Source organism: Chiloscyllium punctatum, chromosome 28 (assembly GCF_047496795.1).
Source record: "Chiloscyllium punctatum isolate Juve2018m chromosome 28, sChiPun1.3, whole genome shotgun sequence".
NCBI lineage: Eukaryota > Metazoa > Chordata > Chondrichthyes > Orectolobiformes > Hemiscylliidae > Chiloscyllium > Chiloscyllium punctatum.
The window spans coordinates 18,380,428-18,397,246 of NC_092766.1; the positions used below are offsets into that span (position 1 = coordinate 18,380,428).

The 16,819-nt window shown below is 41.2% G+C and overlaps 1 pseudogene; it reads right to left on the reverse strand.

The window, feature by feature from the left end:
- Positions 1-1,305: 1,305 nt before the first annotated feature.
- Positions 1,306-4,689, reverse strand: LOC140453911 (immunoglobulin kappa light chain-like; annotated as a pseudogene).
- Positions 4,690-16,819: the final 12,130 nt, after the last annotated feature.

Genomic DNA, 16,819 nt, shown 5'->3' on the forward strand with positions numbered 1-16,819 from the left:
ATTGGGTTTAATTGAAACACAGGCTCAATGAGGAAAGTTATGGATTGGAAATGGACTTTATATTTCCCAATTTAATTTGTAAAATTCAAACCAGTAGCTTAATAATCAACGATTCAAAACTTTTCTAATGAAACAAATGCAGTTACGTATTCTGAAAACTAACCTACTCGAGATAGTGGACAGTGAAGTCGGTTACCTCAGAGTACAACAGGACCTTGATCTAATGGGCCGACTCGTGGCAGATGGAGTTTAATTCAGATAAATGTGAAGTGCTGCACTTTGGAAAGGCAAATCAGGGCAAGACTGATACACTTAATGGTAAGGTCCTGGGGAGTGTTGCTGAACAAAGAGACCTTAAGTGCAGGTTCATAGTTTATTTGGTCACAGGTAGACAGGTTAGCGAATAAGGCATTTGGCATGCTTGCCTTTATTTGTTAGTGCATTGAGTATAAGAGTTGGGAGGTCATGTTACAGCTGTCCAGGATGTTGGTGAAGCCACTTATGGAATACTGTGTGCAATTCTGGTCTCCCTCATATCCGAAGGATGTTGTGAAACTTGAAAGGGTTCAGAAAAACATTTGCAAGGATGTTGGAGGATTTGAGCTACAGGGAGAGGCTGAATAGGCTGGGGCTGTTTTCCCTGGAGCATTGGGGGCTGAGGGGTGACCTTACAAAAGTTTATAAAATCATGAGGGGCATGGATAAGATAAATAGTCAAAGTCTTTTCTTTAGGATAGAGGAATCCAAAACTGGAAGATATAAGATTTAAGGTGGGAAGGGAAAGATTGAAAAGGGACTTACATTTTTCACACAGCATGTGATACATGTATGGAAGTGGTGGAAGCTGGTAAAATTACAACATTTAAAGGGCATCTGGATGGGTATGGGATTAGGAAGCATGTAGAGGGATCTAGGCCAAATGGTCGCAAATGGGCTGGATTAATTTAGGCTATCTGGTTAGCATGGATGAGGTGGAGCAAAGGGTCTGTTTCTGTGCTGTGCATGTCCACGACTCTATGCTTTTATATGAAAGTTAGAGGCAAAACCACAGATGCTGGAACCTAAAGAAGATAAGCAGGATGCTGGAAAAACACAGCAAGCCCAGGCAGCATTGAGTGGTGCAGAAGGGTATAACCCTTCTACAGGACAGAAGGAGGGTTACATCTGAAACATTGACTTCTCCAGCTCTGTATGCAAGTGGCGAATGACCAGGTAATTTGTCATGGATGCAAATAAAATGAGCCACTTTGATGAATAAAGTCTCAAACATTAGAAGGCAGTAAACATTAGAATTAAAAGCTGTGTTCAAAATTTACCTCTCGGGTTGGAGATACTTTCACTGAGAAGAATTGTAGTTGAGTTGATTTGAACTGAGCAATTACAGGCAGCACCATCGTACCAAGGTTCAGCTGGGACCCTGATATGACTTCTGATCCTGTATTTGCCAGCAGAGTCTACCATTCCAGAATCTGCCCAACGTTTGGCACTCAATGTCAAAACGTTCCAGCGGACGGAGAGGCTATCAGAGAGCATGTTGCTCACCAAACACACCAATGGGACAGTTTCCATGGAAAACGTTTCATCCAGAGGTGGAGATAGGAGAAGTAAGGTGGGGGGACCTGATGAGAGTAGGAGGTGAGAAGCAATTACTGTTCAACATTCCCAGTCGTTCATGGCAAAGTGAATAAATCAGTCTTAACTCATACCTGTTATGAATAACTTGGATCCATTGCCGGACATGAAAGGCCTTGTGGGAAATTTCCTTCAGTGCAGTAATATAGACCCGAATTATTTCTCTGGATATCCTTAATCACAAGAGTGCAAGTTGTTGACTTGTTGTTAATTTGTCCAGAAAACATTCCATCTGGAGGGAGGTGCTTGCTCACAGTTGATGCTCTTGGTGCTGTTGGTACCAGTGGACAGCTCCACTCGCCAATCTATCAATGTGGCAATGCAGCTTAGCGGTATCGGTAAGACTCAAGGCTGGTGGTGACTGCCAGGGCACTACCTGAGAGGCAATAACTGAGCAAACAGGACATAGCACAATCAGTAATTTCATGACCAAACAAAACCGAGAGAAGGAAGAGGGAAATAAAGAGATAAAGGAGGAAATGCAGGCGGAAAGAAAGGATATAAATAAAGAAGGAATGAAAGGTATGAAGAGAGGAAGAGACTGAGGGAAAAAAAGAAAGGGTTAAGAAAGAATGATATAAGGAAAGAAATAAACAACGAGAGAAACAATGAAAGAGAGAATGAAGGAGAAAAAGAAATAAAGTGGGAAAGAAAAAGAAAGATAGAAAGAAATACGTAGAGAATAAGTCACTGCACAGCCAATTAAATCCATCTTGACGTGCAGTCACAATTCATGAAGGCATAGAGTGACACATTGTGAAAACAGACCCCAGATCATAATCCCTAACTAAACTAGTGCCACCTGTCTGCACTTGGCCCTTACTCCTCCAAACGTTTCTTATTCAAATATCTGTTAAACGTTGTAACTCTACCCCCATTCATCACATCGTCTGGAAGTGCATTCCACACATGGACTCTGTGTAAAATCATTACCCCCGTGTCTTCTTCGAATCTTTCTCCACTCAGTTTAAAAATATGCCCCTTGTCTTGAAATCTCCCATCTTAGAGAAAAGACACCTGCCATTCGCCTAATCTACACCCCTCATGATTTTATAGACCTCTATAAGGTCACACCTCAACCTCCTATGCAGCCAACCTATCCAGCCTCTCCTTATAACTCAAACCCGCTATTCCTGGCAACGTCCTGGTAAATCTCTTCTGAACCCTCTCCAGTTTAACACTATCCTATCTGTAACAGATTAATCAGATCTGGACACAGTATTGCGGAAAACGCTTCACCAATGTCCTGTACGACCTCAATGTATCGACTCAACTCTTATACACAAAGGTCTGAGCAATGATGGCAAGTGCACTAAATGTCTTCTTAACCACCCTGTCTATATGTGATTCAAACTTCAAAGAATTATGTGCCTGAACCTCTAGGTCTATCTGTTTTGCAACACTACCCAAGGCTCTTTTTTTTAAATATATACTTCCTGTCTTTGTTTAATGTACCAAAATGCAAAACTTCACATTTATCCAAATTAAATTGCACCTGCCATTCTTCAGCACATTGACCCAATTGATGTAGATCTCTTTGTAATCTTGATAACCCTCTTCACTTGTCACAATACCATTAAACTTTGTGTCATCCACAAACATACTGATCACACCTTCTATATTCTCATCTAAGTCATTTATATAAATGACAAACATAAGTGGACTCATCGTCGATCCTTATGGAGCATCGCTGATCAGAGGCCTCTAGTCCGAAAAGCAACCCTCCACCATCACATTCTGTCTCCTGCTCTTCAGCCAATTTTGTATCCAAATTGACAAGCTCACCCTGAATCCAATATGATCTAACTCTAAATTAGTCTACCGTATAGAACTTTGCCAAAGGCTTTACTAAAGTCCAAGTTAACAATGTCTACTGCTCATCAATCTTCTTGGTTACTTCCTGAAAGAACTCAGTGTCAAAAAGTGTGGTGCCGGAAAAGCACAGCCGGACAGGCAGCATCCGAGGAGCAGGAGAGTCGATGTTTCGAACGTAAAGCCATTCCTGATGAAGGGCCTATGCTGAAGTTTTGACCCTCCTGCTCCCCGGATGCTGCCTGCCTGACTGGCTGTGCTTTTCCAGCACTACGCTTTTCGACTCTGAACTCCAGCATCTGCAGTCCTCATTTTCTCTTGAGATAAATCTGTCAAGTTTGTGAGACATGATTTCCCTCGCACCAAACCATGCTGACTATCCCTAATCAGTGCACTTACTGTGAATCCTATCCTCCCAGATCAACTCTAACAACTTAATCACCAAGAAGTCAGACTTGGTCGACAGTTCCCCGGCTTTTCCTTACATTTCTTCTTCAACAAAAAAACCCCCACAGCGTTAGCTACTCTCCAATCATCCAGCACATTATCTGTGGTTATCGATGATACAAATATTTCTGCAAGGGACCTTCCAATTTCTTCCCTAATTTCCCACAAAGTGCGGAGATATACTAAATCAGGTCCTGGAGATTTTTCACCTTTATATTTTCAAAGAACTCCAGCACTTACTTTTGTGAAATGTGAACTGTTTTCAAAATATCAATATTTACTTCCCCGAGCTCTCTAGCCTCCATTTCTCTCTCTGAAGTAAAGCTGATGCAAAATGTTCATTTAATGTCTCCCCTGTCTCATGGGGGCTCAACACAAAGAGGACCTCTTTGATCTTTAAGGGGCTCTATTCTTTCTCTAGATATTCTCTTGCTTTTAATGTTCTTTTAGAATCTATTTGAATTATCCTTTATCTTATTTTCTAAGGCTATCTCATAACGTCTCTCTGCCTTTCTGATCTCCCTCTTAAGAATCCCTACATTCTTCATACTTTTGAAAAGATTCATTTGAACCCAGTTGTCCATATTTATGATTTTAGAAATTCTTGCCTAGAACCCCAATATCTCTATTCATCCATTGTTTTCTAAGCCTACAAGTCTTACCTTTCGCTCTAACAACAAAATAATGACTCTGAACTCTCCTTATGGCGTCTTTATAACCATCCCCAATGATCACACGTTCCTTAATCTGTGAACAGTTTACTTTAATCAGTTTTTGAAAGTTCTTGTCGCACAACATTGTCGCCTTACTCCAATTGAAAATGTTAGTTTTTTTTATGGAAGTCTTATCTCTTTCCATAACAATTCTAAAGCAAATAGAACTATGATCACTAGACCCAAATTGTTTCCCTACTATAACTTCAGTCACTTGTGCTGACTGATCACCCAAGAGAAAGTCAAGTTTTAAATTAGGTTAGATTCCCTATAATGTGGAAACAGACTTTTCTGCCCAACAAGTCCACACCGACCCTCCGAAGAATAACTCAAGACCTATTCGCCTACCCTATATTTACCCCTGACACTATTTTGCGCCTTCTGTTGTAAGAACATTTACATATTGATAATGAACATTTTTTTTACATTATATTCCCTACAATGTGGAAACAGGCCCTTCAGTCCACCCTGACCAATGCACCTAACATTTTGGGCAATTTTGCATGGCCAATTCACCTGACCTGCACATCTTTGGGCTGTGGGAGTAAACCGGAGCACCCGGAGGAAAGCCACGCAGACACGGGGGGAATGTACAAACTCCTCACAGACAGTCACCCGAGGTTGGAATTGAACCTGGGACGCTGGTGCTGTGAGGCAGCAGTGCTAACCACTGAGCAACCGTGCCTCCCTCCTTAAACGCATTTAACAACTTCTTCACCATCCAAACCTTTAACATTGTGGTAGTCCCAGTCAATTTCAATCTAGGAAACCTGGCAGACAAATTTATACAGGAGAAGATTCCACAAACAACTTTGCCAGTGTTATCAGAAGTGGTATTTTAATTATTTTTGTGGAGAGATAAACATTGGCATGGAATGATGGCATCAATCATCAGTTTATTTTCCAGTAGTAGCCATCAGATTTGTCTATTGTATAGACTTTTGATAATGCAGTTCTTAACACTGACGCTATAGAATGCAGTCACTTAAACTTCTGCTTGATCAAATTTCCTATTGATCACACCTTGGAAGTACCCCATAGACTAAATGTAAGAAGGTCTAACCTGGTAGAAGATGAAACAGTCTGCACAGGGCTGAGAAATTCATTGCCTGAAGGTGAAATTCTTACAGTCAGCTTTGCACTGACTAACGTATTTGGGAAGCTTGATTAGAGGCAGAAATTGCCATCCCGTGTAAAGGATGTCTGTGTGTTTCCTGTTTGAAAGTTAAGTGTCCATGCACCGTTCTGCCTAAAAAAGGGCGGTTATCACAATTCAACTTCAACTCACTACAAAGGCGTTTTGCAGTACAAAATAAAATGTTTGTTTCGCATTCCGCTTAACAATGTTTCAGTCATATGGGATGGAGGAAGTGGTTTGATATGGTATGTCGTTCTTAGGTCCAGAATGCAGCAACTTATCAACTTTTACCAGCATCAAGGAAACGCTGGCCGGTTGCAGAAATCATATGAAAGAAAGAGAGGGCAGTTTCTGGAAATCTGAGGGATAAAGAGAGAACGCTGGGGAAACTGAATAGACCTGGGAGCATTTGTGGAGAGAAAAAAGGGAATTCACATTGAAAGAAAGATGATGTCGCACTCAGAAAATGGAAGTGAAGGTCTGAAATCACAGTCTTATATCCGGATACAAGACATAGATGCTGGAATTGGTTCCTTCTTGCAATTAATAAGATCGTGATTGTTCAGATTCAGCATTAGATCCATTTTTTTTCTGCCTGACTGCATGACCTTGTCTCAGCAATAAATATGTTATCCGCTGGTTATTTGAAGAGTATGTTGCAAGCATTAATGAAAGTCTAAGAAAATCATTTTTCTCTCTCATTTCTGTCTTGCTTGGGAGATGCTGTAATTTGCATTTGTGCCCTCCCTCGCCCCCTTGTGCGACAATGCTGAGGACTTCAAGAGTTTAAAGCTTCAGTGAATGTCTCCTGGCTGCAACTCGCTGTGAATTTTCTCGTGATGTTTTTTTCCTTCTGGATTAAAGAACTGCATGTGAGAATCTGTGTCTGACTTTTCCATTTTACCAAGGGGTGTATTTACGGACGGTTACTACTTTGGAACCGTTGATTAGTAATAATTATTATATCTATTAGTTGGTTATGTTTTCCGATACAGTTGTTATTCTAAATTCCTCTGTCTTTGGTTGTATTTTAATTACAGTGTTTAAATAAATTGGGTCTTGCTTAACGTTGAGCAGTTTGACCAGTAACATTGCACTGGGAAACAGATACTTTCCATTTCCCTTGAAAATAAGAAAACATTAGGTTCCAGACTACCTTCTTAAAATATTTTGTGAGGGTCTGATGTGGTCCATAACCAATTGGGGACCCGGGTTGGGATCAAAATCTGCAGCTCCAGATTGGCTTTAGGATTGCTGGAATCAAAGGCTGTGTGTGATAAATGTTGGTGTCTTATATATCGGGGGTTGGATTTGGTTGCTTTAAACTGGGTGTGCTTTGTGCTGTAATGGCTTTTTCAGTAACTCCGAGGTTTTCTGGGAGTGGACAAAGTGACTTCGGGAGTTCCCTGGCTGTTCTCTGTTTGGCTTGTCCTATAATAGTAGTGTTGTCCCAGTCGAATTCATGTTGCTTGTCATCTGCGTGTGTGGCTATTAAGGATAGCTGGTCATGTCGTTTCGTGGCTAGTTGGTGTTCATGGATGCGGATCGTTAGCTATCTTCCTGTTTGTCCTATGTAGTGTTTTGTGCATCCTTGCATGGGATTTTGTACACTACGTTGGGTTTGCTCATGCTGGGTATCGGGTCCTTCGTTCTGGTGAGTTGTTGTCTGAGAGTGGCTGTTGGTTTGTCTGCTGTTATGAGTCCTAGTGGTCATAGTAGTCTGGCTGTCAGTTCGGAAATGCTCCTGATGGATGGTAGTGTGGTTAGTCCTTTGGGTTGCGGCATGTCCTCATTCCATTGTCTTTCCCTTAGGCATCTGTTGATGAAATTGTGCGGGTATCCGTTTTTGGCGAATACATTGTATTATAGGACTACTATAATAGAATACTATTATAGGACAAGCCAAACAGAGAACAGCCAGGGAATTCCTAGAGGCATGGCACTCATCCACAGATTCTACCAACAAACACATCTACCTGGACCCAATATACCGACCACTGCAGCGAACAGCTGGAAATAACAACCAGAAGCGGCAGAGACAAACCACTAAAAATGCCGGAGGAAAGATCACAGAAGCGCTTCACAGGAGGCTCCCAAGCACTGAGGATGTCACCTAGACAGGGGACGAAACGCCTGCAACACAAATTCCCAGCTCGGCGAACAGAACCACAAAAAATTATATTCCTGGAGCTGAGAGTTTCACCAGTACTACCGCCCCTTCTACACTTTTCACTGAACGCGCCAACTTCACTCCACATAATGCATCACTTCTTGTCTCACCATGAATTCCAAATATTAACACATTTTCTGGCAATAGTCCTTCTGGATGACATATCTCCTCATCTCTCAACATCAAAGATTGTCATGATCCAATACCTCTTAGAACTATAATTTCCTTACCTGCCCCTCCTGGCATATGTGAGTAATTCTTCCCCTCGCAAATAAATGGTTTAAGAAATTCTGGTACTTCGTCCTCAATCTTCCTTCCAGCCTGTTGTACATTCTGGTGCAGCTTTTTAGCTTCCATTTTGCTTTCCTTTGCCACTTTAACCAAATTCACTGGCTCACTCTATTTTACTACATCTGTCTTTCAAGTGCTTTTTCCAAACCACCAATGCCGTGACTTCACATGGCTTCTTGCAGTGAAAATACCAAAGCTTTTGCGACATTGTTTTCCACTTCAGGGGTTTCCTTTTTAACCTGTGGTAAATTATCTTTATTGTTGCCAAAGTTATCCTGAGGATTTGTCTTTTCCACAGCTTCTATCCCTCACGAACTGAAATTGATGTCAGAAGCCGAACTTTGATTTATGAACCAACACATAATCATGAGCCATTTTAACTACTAATCTTGGTGCTTTAATTCTCTGCTCTTCCACATGAATGATCATTACTTCAGGAAATGAATGTTTGGACTCCTCCAGAATAATTTCTCAAAGAGCATCATATGTTTGATCTATTTTTGAGGAATCTATCTTTCTCTCCTTTTTCTGCGAGGGCTTTTCACTCCTTTCTGTTTTGTTCTACCAGCGCTAATATTTCCCATTGTATTTGTTCTGCCACCATTATTCTTTCTTTTTCTCTCTCCTCTGCTTTTAATCATTGTCCAAACTTTTCATTTCCTTTTGATGTTCAAGCTATTTAATCTGCAATTGAAATTTCCATTTCCAAAGATTCCCATGGCATTTCCTTATCCATCTATCAAAATTATTATGTTTGATTCTTTCAACGAATGTTTGGCCAAGTTCCCTCCTTAGATCCCTGAAATGCTGTCTGCAAGGCTTCTGGCACGGGCTAATATGCACTTCAGATGACTTTATCCACCTCCTCATATGCCCAGATACCTCCTCAGACAGTGATGCAAATACCTCACTAGCTCCACCTACCAACTTTGCTTGGCACAACAAAACCCACATCGTCATTTGTTTAGCCACTTTCTCAAATGAAATGAAAAAGACTTCTAGATCTTTCTCGTCAAATTTAGGCAATGCTTGGACATATTTAAACAGAACTCTACCAGGCCTTCAGCTATGATGGATTTGCTCGTCATCACTATCCTCCTTACTATCCCTACCTTCTACCTTTATCTACATCCTTTTGGGTAGACTTTCCTGTCTAATTGGCAACTTCTGGAGTTCAACTTCTTTCGCTTGCTGTTTTTCTTCTCTCTCTTTCTCCCTTTCTTCTGCTAGGGCTTTCCTCTCCTTTCTTCCTTGTTCTGCCAGGACTATTCTTTCCTTTCCACTTTCGTCTGCTCCTAATCTCCATTCAAACTGTTTCATTTCCTTTTCATGTTCAAGCTTCTTCATCTGCAATTGAATTCTAACCATTTCCAAAGATTCCGATGGCATTTCCAGCAAATATAAATGTCAAGCTATTGTGATAATTACTGAGACAGTAATTTCTCACAGACAAGAGCAACCCTAACTGAAGCTTGTCTGTTAATTTCAATAAGCAGGAGAATCGACGTTTCGGGCATCAGCCCTTCTTCAGGAATCCTGAAGAAGGGCTGATGCCCAAAACGTCGATTCTCCTGTTCCTTGGATGCTGCCTGACCTGCTGCGATTTTCCAGCAACACATTTTCAGCTCTGATCTCCAGCATCTGCAGTCCTCACTTTCTCCTGTGAATTTCAATAGCTTCACCTTGCTCATTTATTGTAAAATTCCCAGAGTCACTTCTTTCGCCCACAGAGAGCTCTTAGTAGCTGAAAGTGCTGTTAGTACACAACTTAAACCAACCTAATTTAACATGCAAAACAAAAGACACTAACACCTGCCACTCACCGTGGGTGGCACGGTGGCACAGTGGTTAGCACTGCTGCCTCATAGTACCAGAGACCTGGGTTCAATTCCTGCCTCAGGCGACTGACTGTGTGGAGTTTGCACATTCCCCCCGTGTCTGCGTGGGTTTCCTCCCGGTGCTCCAGTTTCTTCCCACAGTCCAAAGATGTGCAGGTCAGGTGAATTGGCCATGCTAAATTGCTCGTAGTGTGAGGTAAGGGGTAGATGTAGGGGTGGGTTGCGCTTCGGCGGGGCGGTGTGGGCTTGTTGGGCCGAAGGGCCTGTTTCCACACTGTAAGTAATCTAATCTCACCGTTTCTGAGTCCAATAATCCTAAATGGAAGTTTAGAGTTATATCCCAGATGAACCCCGACTTTGTTATAGACCAGACCTTCTCAAAATATTTTACGAAGGTAGCCCAGATCCAAATGTTTTCTTATTTCAAATGTAGATGTGAAGTGGATGTTCCAGGTGTGATACAACTGGTCAAACCACTCCAAGCTAAGTAAAACACAGTTTATTTAAACACAAATACAAACAAAAGAAGAGGAATTTAGAATAACAACTCTTGGAAAACTTAACTGAATAATTGAGATGTACCAAGACTGTTTCAACTCAGCAACATCCAATAAACACACTCCTTGGCAGAAAGGTAGATTCTTTCACAGGTTCTCACTTGTTGTTCAACATCAAGAAAGATTTCAGGGAAAGTCACAGTTTAGAATCATTTACTGAAGGTCCAACTCTGCTGGGACCTAAGCAGCTTCTCACGGCTCCAGCTGAGCGAAAACTAGAAAGCCTGATCTGAGAGAACTGGCCACTTCCCGTCCATTGCTATAGCAACTTAAAAACAAACCTCAAGACCTATTAACCTATTGACTTAGGTTGTAACGTAGCCACTTTAACACTTCTGCCTTTACAACTCTCTTCAAAAGAACTCAGGACAAAATGACCTTTTTTAAAGTGAGAGCACCGTCACAATGGGGATGAAGTTAGAAAATAAATAAGGAAATCCAGAATTGATGGCTGCCCTTGCTAACTGAAACCTTTTCAAATGGTGATGAATAGGGCTTAGTTTTGGGAACCCTGCTGTTTGTTTTATACATTAAAGATTTGGACTCGAATTTGTGTAGTACCATTGAGATATTTGCACTGGAGACAAAATTTGGCTGTGTAGTGGGTATTGTAGAGCTAAGCTGTAAATTCCAAAATGACTTAGATGGGTTGGCAGTGTGCAGGAAATTGGCAGACGGTGTTCAACTCTGATAAGTCTGGGATAATGCATTTAGGGAGGTCAAGCTGCTAAAGAGAACACACAATACATGGTAATGTACGAAGAGGGGTAGGTGAACTGAGACATCATGGTGTGCTGGTGTACAGGTCCTGAAAAGTAACAGTATCGGTAGATAAGATTGTAAAGAAGGCAATGGGAATGCTCCCTTCATTGTCAGAGGTATAATGTGCAAAAGCAGGGATCTAATGATGGATAATAATAATGATATATAAGACATTTTGGAGGTGACACGTCGAATACTATGTGCACTCCTGGTCACTACATGACAGGAAGGACATAATTGCTCTGTCTGAAATGGACAGAAGATTTACTAGATTGTTACCAGGGCTGGAGAATTTCAGCTACAAGGAGAGATTGGAGATGTTAGAGTTATTTTCCTTGGAACAAAGAAGGCAAAAGATTGACATGATTTGGGTACACAGAATTGAGGGGTGCAGATAAAGTAGGAAGGTAGAATCTCTTTCCCGGGGTAGAGAGTTCAAAATGGAGAAAGTGAGGCGAGTCAGCGTCGAAATGTGTGGTGCTGTAAAAGCACAGTCGGTCAGGCAGCATCCGAGGAGTAGGAGAGTCGATATTTCGAGCATAAGCCCTTCATCAGGAATGTGTTGAGCTCAAACATCCAGCGGTCATAGACTGCAGCTATGTGGCTGAAGGATTGAAGGGGACAGGAGATGAAACGTTTTTACATAGATGGTGGTGACTGTCTGGAATTCGCTGCCTGATTTGGTGGTGGCGGTAAAGACCCTAAACTCCTTCAAAACGTACCAGGAACTGCACCTGAACTTCAGGGCTATAAGGCATGTGAAGGAAAATGGGATTAAAAGGGGCATATGGGCTCGGCTGAATGGCCTCTTTCGGTGCTATATCTTTTCTATAGTTCTTTGGACCTAACTCCATCTTCCTCTGGGGAACAAAATTTCAAAAGACTCACCACTCTCCGAGAAAGTATCCTCCCCACCTCTGCTTTAAATTGGAGAGGCACCATTTCGAACGGCCAGTCATCCCCATTCAATTCCCATTTGACCCTTCTAGTATCAGTCCCTTCAGTGTCATTCTTCTGAATTCAATATGCGCAAAGCTTGCCTGCCCGAAATTTCCTCTCAGACAACCCTCTGCTGTCCCCATCCAAAACCATCAGGCAAACCTCTTCCGAACTACTTTGAATGGATTTACATATTCTCTTAAATTGCAAGGCTAAAACTGAACACAGTGCATCGAATGCGGTCTCAACTACGCATTGCACAACGACATCACAATCCCGAATTATACATCTCATTGTCCATTAAACAAAAGACAGCATTCTATTTTGAATTTGGATGCATTTCACTGGAGCATGAGTTGGCCCTGCGTGGGAAACACCATGGCATTTCGATTCCAAGTCCCGCTCTGCTCACCCACCATGACCATGAAGCAGCAAGGAACTGATTATTTGGTGATCATTAACTATCTGCCTCCTTCCTCTTGAACTGAATTTGAGTAACTACAAGATGCAATAAACCAACAGTTTCATTAGTTGAAAGAAAATTGTGACACTGAAGTAAAAACTAAATTCTTCATGAAATTAATTGATGGCCAAGCAATTAGCAAACTGTTCAGTGAGGCTGTGATTGAAAAATTACACTTTGGTTAATTGGACGTGGATCTCAAAAGTAAAAAAAAAAGAAGTCCTCAAGTATCTGGAAAGTTCATCCCTTTTTAGTGAGGTTCATGCAGGATGCTGGGCAAAAATAAGTATAGGAAGAATTTGGGCATAACGCTGGAGAGGCATTTATATTTAACTGGCTGTGAATGCTGTCGATATGCTGAGAGTCACAAGTGGGGAGTTGTTTGAGAAAGCAAAGAGGAAATAGAAGTAGAACACAGAAGTAAGTCTCTTCATCCCACCAAGTCTGTGCCAACACATGACGCCTTTCTGCACTAAAGGTCTTTAGTCTCTATGTCATCCGTGTCCCTCTATTCCCTGCCTATTCCTACACCTATCAAGATACCTCTTAACTGCTTCTACCACCTCTAATGGCAAAGCATTCCAAGCATTTACCACCCTTTGTATAAAGGAAGTTGCCACTCATAACCTATCTCTGTGAACTTTCCCCCTCTTACCTTAAACCTATGCCTCCAGGTAAATGAGATCTTTGCACTGAGGTGAAAGATTCCAACGATGCACGCTATCCACGACGCATGTTTTTGTAAATCTCTATCAGTTCTGCACTTTACCTCCAACATTCAAGTGAAAACAAATTGAGCGTTTCTAATCCCTCCTCAAAGTTAATCCCCTCCAAATCAGGCAACATCCTGATTACCTTTGTTGCACGCTTTCCACAGCCTCCACAACTTTCTGGTGTGTGGCCACAGAACTCTGACCAATATTCTAAAAGTGGCCTTACTAAAGTTCCGTACAGGTGCAACATATCTCCATTCGGTATTTTTATCCTCTATGCACTGACTGATGAAGGCAAGCATGCCAAATGCCTTCTTGATTGCCTTAACCACTTGCTTTGTCACTTTCAGAGAAATGTGCGCGTGTATGTGTACATCCCTCTATATGTAAGAGTTTCCATGTGTTCTGTCATTTACTGTATACTTCCCTCCTGAAAGACATTCCAAAGTGCATCCTCTCGCATTTGTTCTGATTAAATTCCATCAGCCATTTCTCTGCCCATGCCTCCAACCCAATCCATACCCAGATGTAATTCCCCTCACTACCCACAGCTCCTCCAATCTCAGTGTTGTCCACAAACTTAGGTCATCTACATTTTCTTCCAAACCCCAGGGATTTCAGCACTGACCCCTGCAGAACACAACTGGCCACAGATCTCCAGTCAGAAACAATTACCTTTTAACACTGCTTTGATTTTTATGACCAATCCAGTTCTGCAAACATCTTACCGGTTCACTACGGATCCTATATGACTTCACTTTCAGTATCAATCTATCTTAAAAGGACCTTGTCGAAAGCCTTGCTGAAGTCCATGTCAGCAACATCTATTGCTCTGTCCTCATTAATCATCACTGTCATCCTTTCTAAGAAAAACAGCAAAATGTGTAAGACATGAACTAGCCCATACAGAATCATGCTGTCTGTCGCTAATAAGTCCATATTTTTCCAGATGTGAATAAGTCCTGACTCTGAGAATCTTTTCCAATAATTTTCATACCACCCAGCCTCACCAGCCTGCAGGGTTCTGGATTATGATGGTTGCCCTTTTTAAACAAAAGAACAACATTGGCTGTTCTCTGATCCTCTGAGATCTCGCCTGTGATTAAAGAGGATATGAAGGTTTCATATAAGGCCCCAGCAATTTCCTCACTCACCTCCCTCAGTATGCTGGAATAAATGTCATTAGGCCCTGGAGACTAGGTGAAAGCACAATTAACGACAATAAAGATGGATGAGATACAGACGGTTATATGGGGAGTGTTTCATAAATCAGTAGCAACGGAAGTAAATTATTGTGAACAGTGATGATAATAGTGATAACCTTCGAAAACACACACGTAGGTTGCTGAACGGTGTGATGCAATGAATTTTGCCATAGTCAACAAAGATGATAGGGCTATAGTGATGATGCTATGGCGTTTAGAGATGGATTGTGTCCTTTTTTGGAGGAGACCTTTTAAGGCTGGGGTTTTGAGTTGTCTATTAAAACTTCGTCAAGTCAACAGCCCTTGGGATTTTTGAAAAGTTGGAACAATAAAAGCAGCCTGAATGTATGTGGTCAAACACCCACATTTTCAGGAGTTGGTGCTTGTGTCTTGAAGAAGAGGAAGCTATTTTTTCACTCTCAGTTAGAGCTAATAGTTGGGGGTTCTCTTCCTGCTGCTGGATTGCATCCGAGATAATCTGTTGTTCACATTCGTCTTTTGGGAAGGGAATGTTTATGCGATGTTACTATGCTGGAACAGTTCATTAGTAAGTGGTTAATAATTCTGTCAAGTTTTCCAATAGAGTTGTTATTCAAATCTCTTCTTTCTTTAGCTGTATTTTAATTATAATGGTTCAATAATGTGTGTTTTATTTTAAGTCCGGTAGCTTGTACAATCGAATTGTGTCTGGAATGAAACGCTGTGCACTTGCCTTTAAAATAAGAAAAAATAGCAGAGTAGCCAGTAAAACATGCACTATTCTAGGATTTGGAACTGGCTAATACAGAAGCAGCACAGATTAGAGGAACACGTTGTTAGAGGCCTCACCGGTTTTGAATTATTCTTTATTTATTTCTTTTATCTATTTTGGTTTGGAGCTGTGAACCAGGAGTTGCGAGCTAAAGATGACTTTTTGACGGTGGGCAACAACTTGTGTTAAAAGGAAAACAGATGAAACAAGCTTTTGTTTATTTGTGAGGAAATTAATTGCAGGTTGGTTCCTGGTGACGAAGGTCTGCAGGCGCTTCAGCACTATGCCAGAGTATTATGTTTAAACAGGTAACAGGAGTTGGCTATTAACGAGGCCAGTACTTGGGAATTGGTGCCGATAACCCACTTAAGTAATTTGGCCAGTTTTCTTATTTTATTTTGTTGCTCTCTTAACTATGTTTCCTTGTCTGTACTTTGTGTGAACAGGGCTGAAAACAAATGTTGTTGAGTCTAAAACACATCTACTTTGCTATATTTACTAAACATTGGATTACTTTGCTGTTTAATGTTTTCTCCATTAAAGTTTCAATGATATCAACAAATTAAGTCCTTTCTCTAGGATATAAGCGAGTGTTAGGAAGAGAATATTCACAGTATCTGGGATTGATTATTTTCAAAAGTATGGTTAGGAACCTTTGGGTTCAATTCTGAGGTTCGTTTAATTTTGAATTTACTGTGTTTACTTTGTGTCAAACACGAGAGGTAGAAAGAGTGATGTGTTTTGACTATCTCTATATTGTAACAATGTATAAAACACTGGTTAGCTATTAACTAAAACATTGCATTAATTTCTGTGCAAGCAGTGTTACCAAAGATATGGTGGACTGAGAGAGCGTGTATTCCGGGTACACATCGACGGTTCCAAGAATAATGGACATTAGTGACATAGTTGACTTGGACAACGGACTGCTATTCTGTTTTGAGTAGACAGCATGAGAAGATAGCATGATGTTTGGTTCAAAATCATGATATGTCCAGACCGAATAGATAGAATAAATTTGCTATCATGTCACAAACATTGAGAGTGAGAAGAAAACAGTCTGAGAAGTTTAACAAATGAATGAACAGCAACATGTTAGTGGAAGGTTAGCATTTGGAATGCATTGTGGAAAGGAACTCCGACCATTATCTGAAAAGACAGCAAAACCTGTAGGTCCACTGTGTAAAAGCGTGGAAGCAGCATTGGGAAAATTGCACCACAAAGCACCAGCTACAATCTACGGGGCAAGTGGCTTTCTTCAATTCTGTAACAGTTCAGTTCTCCTCAAGTTGCAATGGTCTGTCTAATCCAAATGGTGACATCCTTTGAGTTTTTGAATTCGTTCTCAGAATACAATCTGTGCTGTCTCAGCGGGGCCCTAGATCACT